The following is a 14,941-nucleotide window of genomic DNA, read 5'->3' as shown; positions in this document are numbered from 1 at the left end:
TGTACATGCATGGTCCAGCTTCATGCCTTTCTGTGGGTTGCATGTTCAAAAAATGACAGTGTTAGTATGATCCATGAGGGTAGAATTTTTGGTCCTCAGACATCAAAAGGTGAAGCAAAGGATGTGAAAACCCTCACTGCACGTCCTCCACAGGTTGGCCAAAACTGGTCCAGAGATGGTCACTGGACGTTTCTTTCTTTTTTTTTTTTTTTTTAAGCTGGAGGGTGGTCAGTTTTTAAGAAGGGATACCATTATGAAACTGGTGAGCTGTCATGTCAAAACTGCAAAGAGGAAGAGGGAGTCTGATCATGGCCTCAGACGACTGGCTAAAGGTGATGAAGGAATGAGTCGTCTGTTTCTTGTTTTCCAGATCTGTTTACTCCTTGGGAAGGAATTCTGGTTAAAAGTCAGTAAGGAAGGGGCATAGTGAGATGTGTTTGGCCTCCTGTCCCATCATGGCCAGGAACTCGGTTTTTAAGGTTTCTCCTAGGTCCCCTTGGCCAAGAATGGGTCTGTTCAGTCTGTTGGAGGGCCTAGGATTTGATTTTTAGTTTTCAGCACCTACTATGCGCTCTGAGCAAAAATGGTTAACAGGACAGACTCTTCTCTGCCTTGGGAGTTTGTAGCCTAGTCGAGAGAGAGAGAGGAATAAATAACGACACCAAAACTTTCTTAATCACAAGGCCTTTAAGTGCTGAGAATGGGAAGTGCAGAGAGTGGCCAGAGTGTCCAACAGGGTGACCCAGCCTCCTCTAAGTGGTCAGGGAAGACCTCCCTGTGGAGGCTCATCTTGAGCTCCCCTGAGAGCAGAGCCTAGAGCAGAGACTTAGGTGCGGGGGTTTATTTGGGAGCGGACCCGGGGAGCAGCAGGGGAACAGTGGGGAGGTGAGACCGGGCAGGAGGAAAGCCAACATAAAGGTTGCGATCAGGGTCGTTCCTGTGGGCAGCAGGACCGGCTATGTCTGGGACCATCTGAGGAGGGGACAGAGGGCCTCCTGGCAGTGTCCATGCAAAGGGACAAGGGACATCACCAAGGGAGGCCCAGGCAGCTCTCCCAGTGTCCTTCCAGTCAGACGAACCTCAGGTCAGCCGTCCAGCACATCCAGAGTTCAGGCCCAGATGAGTTGGCTGCAGCAGGTGACATTCTCCATGCAGCTTGGAGGGCCTTAGGGGAGTATTCCAGGCAGAGGGACAGCTCCCGATTCACCTGCCTGTAAGAGGGACAGCTCATCTGCTACAGCCTGGCCTGGGCGATTCTGCTGGCACCCCCCCGTCTTGGAGTGGAAGCATACATCATCCAGACCCCACCCCAAGCTGCACGACTCAGAGTGTCAGCTGGAGCACTTTCTCCACCAAGTGCCTCCTCTGAAGGTCTCTCAAAGGCAGGCAGGGGTGTCAATGAGAAGTAGGTAAGCAGATGTGCTTCTTTCTCCTCCATCGCGGTCTTCCTGCCTCCCAGACAAGCTTCGGAAGGCAGGAAATCTCCAGACCACCTATGGAAGACAGAAGCCTACCTGGGCCTGGGGTTTGGGTCATGTGAGCCAGCTCTAGAAAGCCTTTTGGTGCCCACAGAAACCCAAAGAAAAAGAATGTATGGCATAACTCTAATGAAATTTAGGAAGCCCGAGGCATTCCCCACCCTTGTCTACTCTCCCTAAACTGTCCAGGGGCTGGAGGGAAGATGCCTGCAGGGAGGTGGTAAGCTGCATTTTGGTCCATCCCAAATGACACAGACAGAGCAGTGGCTGGAAGTGAGGAGATCTGGTTCCAGGCCCAGTGATTCCTTGAGCCAATATTGCAAAAAGACCTAAGCCAATCTGAAATGCACAACTCTAGGCTCTTCTTGGTGGCTAGCGGTGTTAGTCAACTGTTAGGAGTGAATGAGGACCTGCCGCTTCCCCCAGTCTTGCTACCAGGTTCACATGAAAGCAAGTTGTGCACAGAATTCTGCTCCCACAAAGACATTTAGTAGGCAACTGTTATGAGCAAGCAGGTCCCAGACAGTTCATGCAACATGTATTTATTAAACATGCCTCAGCAGATTCGAGGCAGACGTAAGAATATTCCATAGTCACATTCTGTGACTGTTACAGGCCACATCAGGCAACCAGAATCACTTTTTTGAGATGGAGTCTTGCTCTGTTGCCCAGATTGGAGTGCAGTGGCACAATCTTGGTTCACTGCAACCTCCACCTCTCCGGTTCAAGAGATTCTCCTGCTTCAGCCTCCAGAGTATCTGGGATTACAGGTGCATGCTACCATGCCCTGCTAAGTTTTGTATTTTTAGTAGAGACAGAGTTTCACCATGTTGGCTAGGCTGGTCTCAAACTCCTGACCTCAAGTGATCTGACCGTCTCGGCCTTCCAAAGTGTTGGGATTACAGGCGTGAGCCACTGTGCCCGGCCCAGAATCACTCTTAACCTCTGGCTGGACCCAGGACTACCAGGGAGCAGCCTGAAGTGCCATCCCTGGGGCTTGCTGGATTCTTATACCTGGTTTGTGCCAGGGGAGGAAGTGCCTCTAAAATATTTTAACCGAGCTGTGTATTCTGAATCCCACTAATTTTATCAACAAGTGCCTGGTTTCCAGCATCCATTAAGCTGGCTAACAAGCCACTGATTTCACCTCTGAAAACTCATTTATTTTTAACAGTCATTATGCTAATCAGCAGCCGCTGGTGTTGATCAGCACTAAAGACAAACGAAACCCTTGTCCTTGTGGCTTCTGGAGCCAGTGAAGATGACACTGCAGTGAAAATGGCAGCTGGCCACCACTCGACTGTGAATTTTAGAAGAGGCAACAGACTACGCTGGAGTCATAGCTAAAAATCAAGAACACAAGTTTATATCACATCATCTTCTCTGAAGCATTCTCACCTTCACTTTGGACATCGTGGTGGTGAGATTCTGACAGTCAACTCTGCCACTGGCCCTCATGTCCCCATCTCTAATGTGCCTAGTACCCCACGCCCTTGGCACAGCCTCCTGCTCTGGGGCAGAATCTGGGGTGAGGTTGTTCTGGGCTCCCTATGGACAACACTGGGGATGACACTGGTCATTTTCTAATGCCTCCCTTCGTTGAGAGATCTCAGGGTGATTATCCTCAGAAAAATGTGCCTGTATGGGTGCAGTGGCTCATGCCTATAATCCCAGCACTTTGGGAGGCTGAGGCAGGAGGATCATGAGGTCAGGAGCTTGAGGCCAGCCTGGCCAACATGGTGAAACCCTGTCTCTATTAAAAATACAGGAATTGGCCATGCGTGGTGGTGTGTGCCTGTAATCCCAGCTACTCAGGAGGCTGAGGCAGAAGAATTGCTTGAACCTGGGAGGCGGAGGTTGTAGTGAGCTGAGATCGCACCACTGCACTGCAGTCTGGGCGACAGAGCAAGACTCTATCTTGGAAAAAAAGAAAGAAAAGAAAAATGTGCCTGCTTGCTGCCAGCAGAACCAGTCCTTACCTCTAAACACTCTTTTGTTCAACTGATCATTTATTTATTAACAAGTTATTTTGGGGAGGGATTTCCATGTGTGTGCTAGGGCTGATTTTCTAGCACAGTGTTGGAGCTCAGTAAATATTAAATGAGTGCATGAAGGATGACAGGAGGGGAGAAAGGGACTGGAGGCTGTGTGCAAGGGAAGCAGCAGCATGGTGTGCCTGCAAGGTGGCTGTCCATCTCACAGACATCGTGGTAGTGAGATTCTGACAGTCAACTCTGCCACTGGCCCTCATGTCCCCATCTCTAATGTGCCTAGTACCCCATGCCCTTGGCACAGCTTTCTGCTCTGGGGCAGAATCTAGCCCTGCCCTCCAAAGGTTCCCTCAGCCTCTCCATCTTCATTCTTCTCCCAGGTTAGTGTGTTAAGCCTTTTGAGAGAGGCTGAATTAAGTGCCAGGCTCCCTTCAATCCCTAAATGCCCTGTGAGAGCTGTGCCAAGCAGCGGATTGCTAGAGCACGAGGCTGTTTTCATTGTCTGACTCGCTTGGAAGCAGGTGGTTCATTTCTGAAAAGCTGAGGCTTAGTGAGTTTTCATGGATGGAGGGGACAGAGGAGAAGGAAACAAGACAGACTGACAGACACAGAGAGCCACAGCCAGCTGATATGTGCTGAGCATTCAATCCATGCCAGGCATGCTGTTAGGCCGTAGGAATTCAGTGGTGTAACAGACAGACTCAGGTCCTGCCCTCAGGGAGCTTGAAGTCTAGAATAGGGGTTGGCAAAGTCCAGCCTGTGGACTGATTCTGGCCTGCTTGGAACACAGCTGTGCTCATTGGTTTGAGTGTTGTCTAGGGTTGATTTCACTCTATGGCAGAGTTGAGTAGTTGCAGCAGGGACTGTGTCGCCTATGAAACCTAAAATACTTACAATCTGGCCCTTTATAGAAAAAGTGTACTGACCCCGGTGTAGAGGCCAAGCAGATACAAACAGCCAGAAGCAGAAAGAAGAGTGAAGCCAAAATGCACACAGAAAATGAGAGAGAGAGAAGGAGCCCCCATAAATATGTGAGGTGGGAAGGCTGCAGTTCCCGCAAGTATTTCCATTTGTCATCCTTCACCATGACAAAACTCCACCATCAGTGGCTTATTCCTTAGGGATAAGCATTGCTTTCACAAATATTCCCCTGAGAAGAGTTTTTCATCCTCAGTGTATACCCTGAGTTTGGAGTGGCTGAAGAGATCACTCTGGAGGCAGACAGGGCTGCTGAAGATTTCCAAAAGCCAGGACAGAGGGAGAGGGAAGGCTGGCCTTATGGATGGGAGGTGTCTGGGTAGGGCAGAGAACCACAGCCTGCAAAAGCAATTGTGTTGTTTGTCCAAGATGAGCCGGTGGTAGGGTGTGTCTCTGAGCTACTCTGCGGTTTCTCAAGAGTGGGATTCTATCCGTGACCAAAGGAGTCACTCACCGCCTAAGGGCAGAGTTGTGATTCCTCTTCCATCCCTGACATTGGGCAGTGTCAGCTCTTGGGGGTGCATAGGTGTGTGTGTGCGTGCATTGGTGTGTGTATCAGCAGGGAGCCACATTTTGCAGGGAAGGGGGTTCAGTTTATATAATTTAGAGTACCTTCCTTAAGGAAAAGATTTCAAAATTATCAATACTAATTTAGGTATGCACAGGCATATTTAGAATTTAAAAATAAATCAATGTTACAACATTTAAAAAAATTGACAAGGGTCAGAAACACCACAAAATCTAGAAAAATGACATATGTATTAATCAACTTCCTGATACCCTCTGAATTGCATTTCATGCTAGTTTTGCTACATACTTTTCATGTTTATGATTTTTAATAATCTTTTCTAATAGAGAAAAGAATGATAAGTCAGCCTTTCCTCTGACACAGTCGATTGAAATTTGTTTTTTCACCAAGAGTTAGGATATACAAGATGTAACTTCATATACATACTTGCTTCTTGCAGCACAGCTTTGGGTTTGGGTCCTACAGACTCAAGAATTCTGATAAATTCAATTTTGTGTGTTTTCCATCACAAAAAGAAAAATATATGGTGTATTTATAATGCTATATGTTACCTTATTGGGGATATGCTGCATTATCAAGCATATGCCCAAATGGAAAAAAATATTTTTGATTAGGTGTCAGAACTGAATGCAATTATAATACTATCTGTGATGATCTGAAGAATTTTCCATTTCCATTTCCAAGACTAATTTCTGGCTATGTCCATTTCCAACCCTGTTTCTCTTCTTTGGCCCACACCTTTCTGATACTGGGCACCAGACCACACACTGAGATATTTTGGTACAGCCATAGACCTCATCCTTCATGTCATGATGTAGGGCAAGTTGGCATGGGGGCAATAGGGCTATTCTGGAGGCCATTGCTATGCCAGTGTCTTAGTCTATTTTGTGTTGCTTATCACAAAATACCTGAAAGAAAAATCATTTATTTCTTACATTTATGGAGGCTGAGAAATTCAAGATTAAGGACCTGCATTTGGTGAGGGCTGCCTTGCTGCTGGTGAGTCTCTGCAGAGTCCCAAAGTGGCTGAGGGCATTACATGGCAAAAGGGCTGAGTGTGCCAGTTCAGGTCTTCCTTCCTCTTCTTAGAAAACCACCAGTCCCACCCCATGATAATCCATTAATCCACTAATCCCTGAATGGATTAATCAGTTCATGAGGGCAGAGCCCTCATGACAAAATCACCTCTTACAGGTCCCACTTTTTAATTACATGGCAAAAGGGCTGAGTGTGCCAGTTCAAGTCTTTCTTCCTCTTCTTAGAAAACCACCGGTGCCACCCCCATAATAAACCGTTAATCCACTAATCCTTGGATTCATGAGGTCTGAGCCCTCATGAGCCAGTCACCTCTTGCAGGTCCTATTTTTTAATATTGTCACATTGGGGATTAAGTTTTACTACAAGTTTTGGAGGGGACAAATATTCAAATCATAGGAACCACAATAAATAATAATAGCCTATATATGGAAGAGGTTGTGAACCACATCCATCTATGCTCTGATCTCAAACTAAATGTATCGCCAAGTCAGCTTCCCCAAATGCCACCTGTCATGAGGGGAAGTGTGAGTAGAATGAGCTAGGAGTCTTAACCGGTTGTGGATAGAATGTGTTGCTTTTCCTAAATGTTCATCATTTGATGCATGGACAAACAAAATGTGGCGTATCCAAACTATGGATTATTCTTTCGCTACAAAAAAGGAATGAAACACTGATACTTGCTACTACATATATGTATCTTGAAAACATATGTGAAATGAAAGGAGACAGACACAAAAGGCCACAAACTGTATGACTGCATTCTTATGAAATGCCCAGAACAGGCAAATGTATTGAGTCAGAAAGTAAGACTAGTGGTTGCCAGGGAGGAGGGAAATGGGGAGGGAGTTACTGCTAATGGTTGATTTTAAGAATGATTAAAGTGTTCTGGACTTAGATAATGGTGATGGTTGTACAACTCTGTGAATATACTAAAAATCACTGCATTGTACATGTTAAAAGGGTGAATCTTATAATATGTGAACTACATTTCAATTAAGCTGTTATTTTAAAGATTTTTACTTTTGTGAGTTTTACAAAACCACGTGACCAGGTAAACACATAGCTAGGGCCTTCTCCCATGATAAATTCCCCTTTGGGGATGTGTCAGCTTGCGGATGTGTATCAGTTATCTATCAGTAGATACTATGTAACAACCAACTACAGAACTTTAGTGACACAAAACCTCAGGGGCACACTACTGTAAGTATTTGTTTGGCTCACAAATCAGCTGGGCTCTGCTGGGCAGTTCTTCTGGTTTTAGCTAGTCTCCCACTTTTTTTTTTTTGTCTTTTGAGATGGAGTTTCGCTCTGTCACCCAGGCCGGAGTGCATTGGCACAATCTTGGCTCACTGCAACCTCCGCCTCCTGGGTTCAAGCAATTCTCCTGCCTCAGCTTCCCAAGTAGCTGGGACTACAGGTACACGCCACCACACCCAGCTAATCTTTATATTTTTAGTAGAGACAGGGTTTCACCACGTTGGCCAGGATGGTCTTGATCTCTTGACCTTGTGATCTGCCCGCCTTCGGCTCCCAAAATGCTGGGATTACAGGCGTGAACCACTGTGCCTGGCTTCATCTCCCACTTCCGATGGTTGGCCATGGCTCCGTGGGCTGTCTGATCTAGGATGGCCTCAGCTGGGGCAAATGAGGTGCCTTGCCCCAAGTGTCTCCCCCTTTACATCCCAAGTATGTTTTCACAGTTATGGCAAGGACCAAGAAATAGAGGCAGAACCACACAAACACTTTTTCAAGGTTCTGCTTGCATCATATTTGATAATATTGCATTGGTTAGAGCAAGTCACACGGCCAAGCCCGGATTCAGTGGATGGGGAAATAGATCTTCCCTCTCAGAAGAGAGGAACTGCAAAGTCACATGTCAAAAGAAGTGGGTATGTGGAGCGGTAATGACTCAGGACCATGAAGACAATTAATTTTACATCTGCTTCCATGTATATACCAGTTTGTGCCTGCGTATGTGTTTGCAGATATATGTGTCTATAATGGTGAATATAAGTGTGTTCAGGCATCTGTGTGTGCATGTGAGGCTGTTTGTGTGTACACTTCCCTTGGATGTATCTACATGTCCTACATGCAAGGATGAATGAACAATTTTGGAAGCTTTTCTGCTTGTGTATCTGTGCAGGTGTGAGCCTTCCCAGATAGATGCCAAGTGTAGTGGACCATGGATTGTGTCAAGTAGAGTGGGCCAACGCATGTGCTCCCAAACCCCCACACCAGTAGGATTCTGGGGTCTCCGGGTCCTTGTCTGTCATTTACCCAAGACAGGCAACTATCAGAGAAGCAAGAGTGTGGACTTTGAAATCAGGAAGGCTGGATTCAAACACCAGCTCTGCCACTGACTGGCTTGGCAGCAAATTCCCACCCTAGTTTTCTGATCTGTAAAATGGGGACGCCACTTCCTAGTTTTCTTGTGTGAAAAGGCTTTGTAACATGCACTGTGCCACGGCTTTGTTAGCTATGAAGACGCCGGAGGAGTGAATTTCCCTTCCCACTCTGTGCCCCAAAGGCTTGACCCCTTTCCAGATGCTAAAACTGGAGGTGGCTCTGCATCTCTTAATGTGTTGCCATGGCAATCACTGCCTTCTGCTCTTCTGTCAGCAGTGCTGGACAGGGCTCTGGTGTCCTCTCACGGCTGGGCCCAGGGCGAGGGGGAGGAGGAGCAGGCTCACCCGAAGTCCATTTCCTTCTGAAGCAGGTCAGGGAGGAAGGGAGGAAGTGGGGGGCTGTTACCTGTCTTTGTTGTTGTTGCTCTGCTCCTCTTACCATGCCCTCTCCAACAGCAGCTTAGGGAGGTCCTGAGGCAGCCATTCAGACACTAACACACACCCAAATCACCTGAGCAGCTTCAAAAAATGAAGACTTCTGTGCCCCACTCAGAAAGTCTGATTCAGTAGGTCTGAGGTGGGTACCAGGCACCAGGGTTTTCACTATACTCTCTAGGACATTCTGATGGAGGAAATCCAGGAACCACACTTGGAGAAACCATGCACTAGCAGTATAGAGCCCGAGGCAACCCGCTGACTTAGCTGCCAGTCCCCACAACATAACCGTCTGTCTCCCTCATTTATTTATTTTTCACTCACTCATTCATTCACCTACTCACTTGTCATTGTATTCCCTTACATCAAACCACATTTAAATAATTGTTTAAGTAATCCACTCACATTTAAATAATCACTCCCTCATTTATTTACTCATTTATTAGAACAAACATTTATTACTGTCCTAAGCTCTGGGAGATGGAGAGATAATTACAGACACAGTCCCTGCTGCCCTACAGGAGGTTCCAGGGCAATATTTTTCAAACTGTAGCAAAATGAATTTAATGGATGGACTAACATGTTTTTTAAAAAAGAAACAGAATAGACTATAATAGAAGATATTAGTGTACATAGATATTAGTGTACATAGCAAGCAGCAGGGGAAAATACGTTTGGGAAACCTTTGTATCCACTGTGCATGTGAGTGTGGGAAAGGGATCTCAATGTGCGGTATCTCTGAGCAGTGCTGGGGACAGCAGGCACAGAAGCAGATGCCAATAGTACATGCTAGGTGCTACAGTGAAGATGTGCTGGGGGTGTTGGTGGAGCTCAGTCCCTCTGCCAGGCGACAGCTGGGGGAGCTTCACACAGAAAGAGCATTTGAGCTGGGGGCTTGAAAATGTGCAGGAGTTTTCCCAATAAAGACAGTGGAAAGCGACCACAGGCAGAAGGAATAGCATGTGCAAAGGCACAGAGGCGGGAAAGCAGAGAGGAGCTAGGTGACTGGTGGGTCTGGAGCATGGGTGGGAAGGCTGGAGGGTGAGAGGCTGGATCCTAAAGGGCCTTGGGTGCCAGGGAAAGCACTGGGTTGTATATTATGACACCATGTAGAGCCACTGGAGAAAAAGTAGAGGCATGACATGGCCAGAGTGGCATTTTAAAAAGACTGAGAGGTGAAACTGGCTGGACTTCTGGGTCGGGTGGGGAGTTGGAGAACTTTTCTGTCTAGCTAAAGGATTGTAAACACACCAATCAGCGCTCTGTGTCTAAAGGTTTGTAAACGCACCAGTCAGCACTCTGTAAAATGAACCAATCGGTGCTCTGTAAAATGAACCAATCAGCAGGACGTGGAAGGGGGCCAAATAAGTGAATAAAAGCTGGCCACCCCAGCCAGCAGAGGCTACCCGGGTCTGGTTCCACACCGTGGAAGTTTTGTTGTCTCGGTTTTCACAATAAATCTTGTTGCTGCTCACTCTTTGGATCCACACTACGTTTATGAGCTGTAACACTCACTGCGAAGGTCTCCGGCTTCGCTCCTGAAGTCAGCGAGTCCATGAACCCACCAGGAGGAACAAACAACTCAGGATGCGCCACCTTTAAAAACTGTAACACTCACTGCGAAGGTCTGTGGCTTCACTCCTTAAGTCAAGCGAGACCATGAACCTACCGGAAGGAAGAAACTCTGGACACATCTGAACATCTGAAGGAACAAATTGGGCACACCATCTTTAAGAACTGTAACACTCATTGCAAGGGTCTGTGGCTTCATTCTTGAAGTCAGCAAGACCAAGAACCCACCGGAAGGAACCAATTCTGGACACAAGACCACAGCAGCAGTGTGGGTGGAGAGGCCAGTGGAAGGCTCACCTGCTTTGCAGCAAGGGATGGCAGTCATGGGAGTTGGGTGGTGGTTTCTGGTTGGGGTTGTGAGGTATGGATACACTTGGGAAGTGTTTTAGGAGGTAAAATTAAACAGGAGCTAATGACTATAAGGGGAGAGAGGATGTGGAAGCGTCCACCCTGGTGCCTGGGTCCCTAAGGTGGGAAGCTGGCTTGGTGGGGGAAGCTGCTCACTGGTATCAGGTCCCTCAATTGGTTACCAAAACACCAAGGGTTTGGTGTAGGTCCTGTTGTTTGCCACACAGAAAGCCAATGACTGAGATGATGAGTACTGCCAAGGAAGAAGGCTTTAAAATCAGGTGCTGAAGTCCAGGAGATAGGAGCTCAGTCTCAAATCCATCTCCCTGACCTACTAAAACTGGGGCTTTATATAGCAGGGAAGAAATAACTATGTGTAAGAAAACAGGAAGTAGGGAGGGGCAAGGAAGCAATCATGAGAATGAGGGGTACTATCTGGTGCAGTGATCTGGTGAGTTTCAGTTCTTTGATACTTTTTGAGAGGCGAGAAGTTCCTTTCCTGAGGAAGGAACTCACATAAAACAAATGTAAGTTTCAAGCTTTAAGCCCAGAAGGATCAATTTCTATAGTTATCCAAAAGAACAGTCTATGGGGCAGTTGGGCTGGTTTCAGTCTCCCCTTTCTATTTATCAATTCCTCAATCATGAGGAATCTGGTCTTCGTATTTCTGGCTGTTTCATTCTGAGGGTGGGTGTCCTAGGCAGCTCCATACCACGGGTGACCACGTGGCCACCCAGGAATCAAAGGTTAATCTAATATAGAGTTTTCTTCTGACACCCAATCTTTCTCTCTCCAGTTCCCCATTTCCACCAAAGACAAATCACAGCAGGACCAATCTACCTGCAAAATAAGCTTCAGTTCCATATACTTGGCCTGATAACCCACAAAGTGCAACAAAAATCATTGTCCATATAGACTCTCCCAAACTGGCTTTGCTGGAATCTCTTACAAGGCCATTTTAGTCAAAGTCTTGAGAAAATAACCAGTTACTCCAACCGTGTCCCATTGCAAAAGAAAACATGTTATTAATTGTGTGCAAACAAACACATTACCATGAATAAATAATATTCACGAAGAGTTTCCATATTCTGGATAAATTAAGCAGAGAGAGAAATAGCTCTCAAATTCTGTTCATAAAAGCATACTCCATTCAATACCCTTGAGGTATATACACTTTAAGGCTATAAATACACTTAAAGGCTATAAATAAATAGCTCAAAAGAAAAAGATTCTCCAGACTCTGAAAAACAAAAAAATAATCAGCAATATTTCAAACAACAAAAGCCATAAGAAATTCTTTCTGACCTGCATTAGTTCAGTCCATGCAGTCACCTCCTGCTCTGCCTCATATTGGATTGGGAATATTTATGAGCACATCAGGCTTTCAGTTAGTGCCCTGGAAATTTTCTCTGTAATCTAGTGGCACAATCTCCAAAGTTATCAGAAACCTGCATTCAAGAGTCCTTTTCATGAACTTCTCCAAAGAAGGAAGCTTTGGACTATAGCTGATCGTAAGTCACTTTTTTCTTTTGGGAAGGATCACAGCAAAACATCAATTGTGGATGACAAAACTCTGCAGACAGCCATAGTTAAAGACATGGTTGACAAAGAAAATTATTTCTGTGACATAAAAAAACTTAATAATAATTACTGCTGACAACATATATTAAGACATACCAGAATTTTAGGACTCTCAAACAATCCTGGAACACGTACTAACAATACATCTATATAAATATAACCCAAAGGAAGCTAAATATCATCTCAGATTTGGCAGTGCTTCTTGTATAATCCTAACATAACAAATAAGCCCAATATGTCTATCTCAGACTTCAGGGAACCTAATATCCAAGTAAGTTAGTTTAAGGTCAAGAGACTGAATTTAGAACTTGAAAGTTTGCTCTTAGAAAGTCTTCCAAATATCAAAGTTTTAAGCACAAAATAGTATCACAAGTCACTGTAAAAGTAGTCATTCATTTAGCGGAGTGATAAAATAAAAACGTTTACCTTTTGATAAATTTAGTTTCCCAAACAGTAAGACCTAATAAAGACAGCATGAGGCCAACTAAATCTCTCTCCTCACTCCATTTTCTCCCTGCAGCGTACTCAGAAGGTCAACATAATCTTTTATCTCTCAGTATTACACAAACATTTTATTCAAAAGAGAAAACCATATTTTACTTTGTATGGTATATTACTAATGTTAAAGCTAATTTTAATAAAACCTTGTAAAAATCTAATTGTAATCAGTTTGACCATAAGATAAGGTTTCCATCAACTTTTAATAACTGTTTCCAATTTTCTGTTAAAGAACAGATAAATGTTCCAAGAAAACCCTGTTATTCCAACACATGGGCCCAGATGCTGGCCTTGCATCAGTGAGCTTTTGATATTAATGTTTAATTTATAGATAAACTCTGAATTCATCTTATCCCTCAAAATCAGCCCTTATAAGTTCACACGCCTACCTCTTCTGCCATAGTCCCTGGGCCTAGAGGGATTGAATAGTTTTAATTTCTGGCCTGTGTCTCACAAAAACAGTTAAAAACAGTTCATTCTTACTGTTACCTTCTTCCAAATCTGAGGATGAGGCTTCAACTAGTGTCAATGCCCAGAATCTAGCAGGGGCTGGTGCCTTCTTCAGACCCAAGAGTCAAAGCCCTGCAACTTAACAGCACAAGCATTCATTAATACAATGGTTTTTTTTTTTTTTTGAGATGGAGTCTCGCTCTGTCGCCCAGGCTGGAGTGCAGTGGTGGGATCTTGGCTCACTGCAAGCTCTGCCTCCCGGGTTCACGCCATTCTCCTGCCTCAGCCTCCTGAGTAGCTGGGATTACAGGCGCCCGCCACTACGCCCAGCTAATTTTTTGTATTTTTAGTAGAGACGGGGTTTCACTGTGTTATCCAGGATGGTCTCGATCTCCTGACCTCGTGATTCTCCTGCCTCGGCCTCCCAAAGTGCTGGGATCACAGTCGTGAGCTACCACGCCTGGCCAATACAATGTTTATATTACAGAAAGTTCTATCATTCTAACATGTTAAAAATTAAAACACTGAAATTTGGCATTTAGGAGTTACTGCCTGCAGCACTTCAAACCACTGTATTAAGTAGTTAGGTTACTCACTGCATATATCTAATTGCTAGTATTCTAGTGACAAAACTGTGACCAAAAGCATCAAAAGTGATAGGTCCTATGGCAAAATAAGACAGCTACCTTTTCTCTCCATCATTAAAAAAAATGATAAATGCAAATGTCAGTTTTGTCAATTCCTTAAGAGGATAAATAATCTCCTTTCACTTAAATATCACACAACAAAACAAGGACATAGTAAGGACAAGTACACAATAATTTCTTTTCAGCTGTTTAAAAGAGCATCATCCCACATTTTCAAGACTGGTTTCTAGATACAGTAGTGACAACTGATTAGGTGACTTTCACCACCAAAATCTTCAAACCAGTGCAACGCCTGCACGTATTTTGTTTTCAATTACACTCATGAAGGTCCATCAGTGATAAAAGGCCTGGGATCAGAAATCACTAGAAAGTCTCAGAATTTTTTATTACTACTTAATCCAAATGAATGTTCCTTAATTTTAATAATGATCAACACAACTCAATTAGTTTGAGAGAAATCCCAACCAATATAATTTCCCTAAGGACAAAGCCAGTCTTTCTTGAATGTTAAAACTGTACCCATATCACAGTTTTTCCTCATTAAAGGAAAAGATCTGAAACCAACTCAAATCATTGATTTAACTGAATTACCTTGGAAATAAACATCACTTACACATTTCTACTACTTTTAAACATACCTCCTTTATTACATTTAAACATACCTACTTTTCCAAATAACAAAATATGTAATGTACTATCTGTGCTCAGAACTTGTAAAAACAAGTCTTTTATTTTTGCCAGGATCTTTAAAGCTCTCATAGATTTCAACATCATCAGAGCTAAGCAAAACGAACCAAATTCCAAATGGCTGGTGTGCTCCATCAATTCCTGCGGGCCCAACAAAGGTAGCCTAGGCATTCCAGATAAATAGGATAAATGATAACTTGTTAGAAATTTGTATGAAACAAAATAACTATTCACAGAACCAAATAAAAGCCTTCCACTAGATGCTAAAAAATATCTATGGTATATACACATACACAAACAAAATCCAAAGAAGAACAAACAACATAGTGAAACCCCATCTCTACTAAATATACAAAAATTAGCC

At 44.4% G+C, this 14,941-nt stretch overlaps 1 long non-coding RNA gene across 1 annotated transcript; it reads right to left on the bottom strand.

Moving 5' to 3' along the window:
- Positions 1–214: 214 nt before the first annotated feature.
- LOC105519088 lies at positions 215–13,381 on the bottom strand. The gene is made up of 2 exons (XR_001002926.1): positions 13,283–13,381; positions 215–1,493 (listed from the first exon to the last, which is right to left on the bottom strand). It is a non-coding gene; the product is annotated as an uncharacterized LOC105519088 (long non-coding RNA).
- Positions 13,382–14,941: the final 1,560 nt, after the last annotated feature.

This window comes from Colobus angolensis, unplaced genomic scaffold (genome assembly GCF_000951035.1).
Source record: "Colobus angolensis palliatus isolate OR3802 unplaced genomic scaffold, Cang.pa_1.0 Scaffold34, whole genome shotgun sequence".
Taxonomy (NCBI): Eukaryota; Metazoa; Chordata; class Mammalia; order Primates; family Cercopithecidae; genus Colobus; species Colobus angolensis.
Note: the sequence above shows the minus strand (reverse complement) of the source record. Positions and strands in the feature narration are given on the sequence as shown.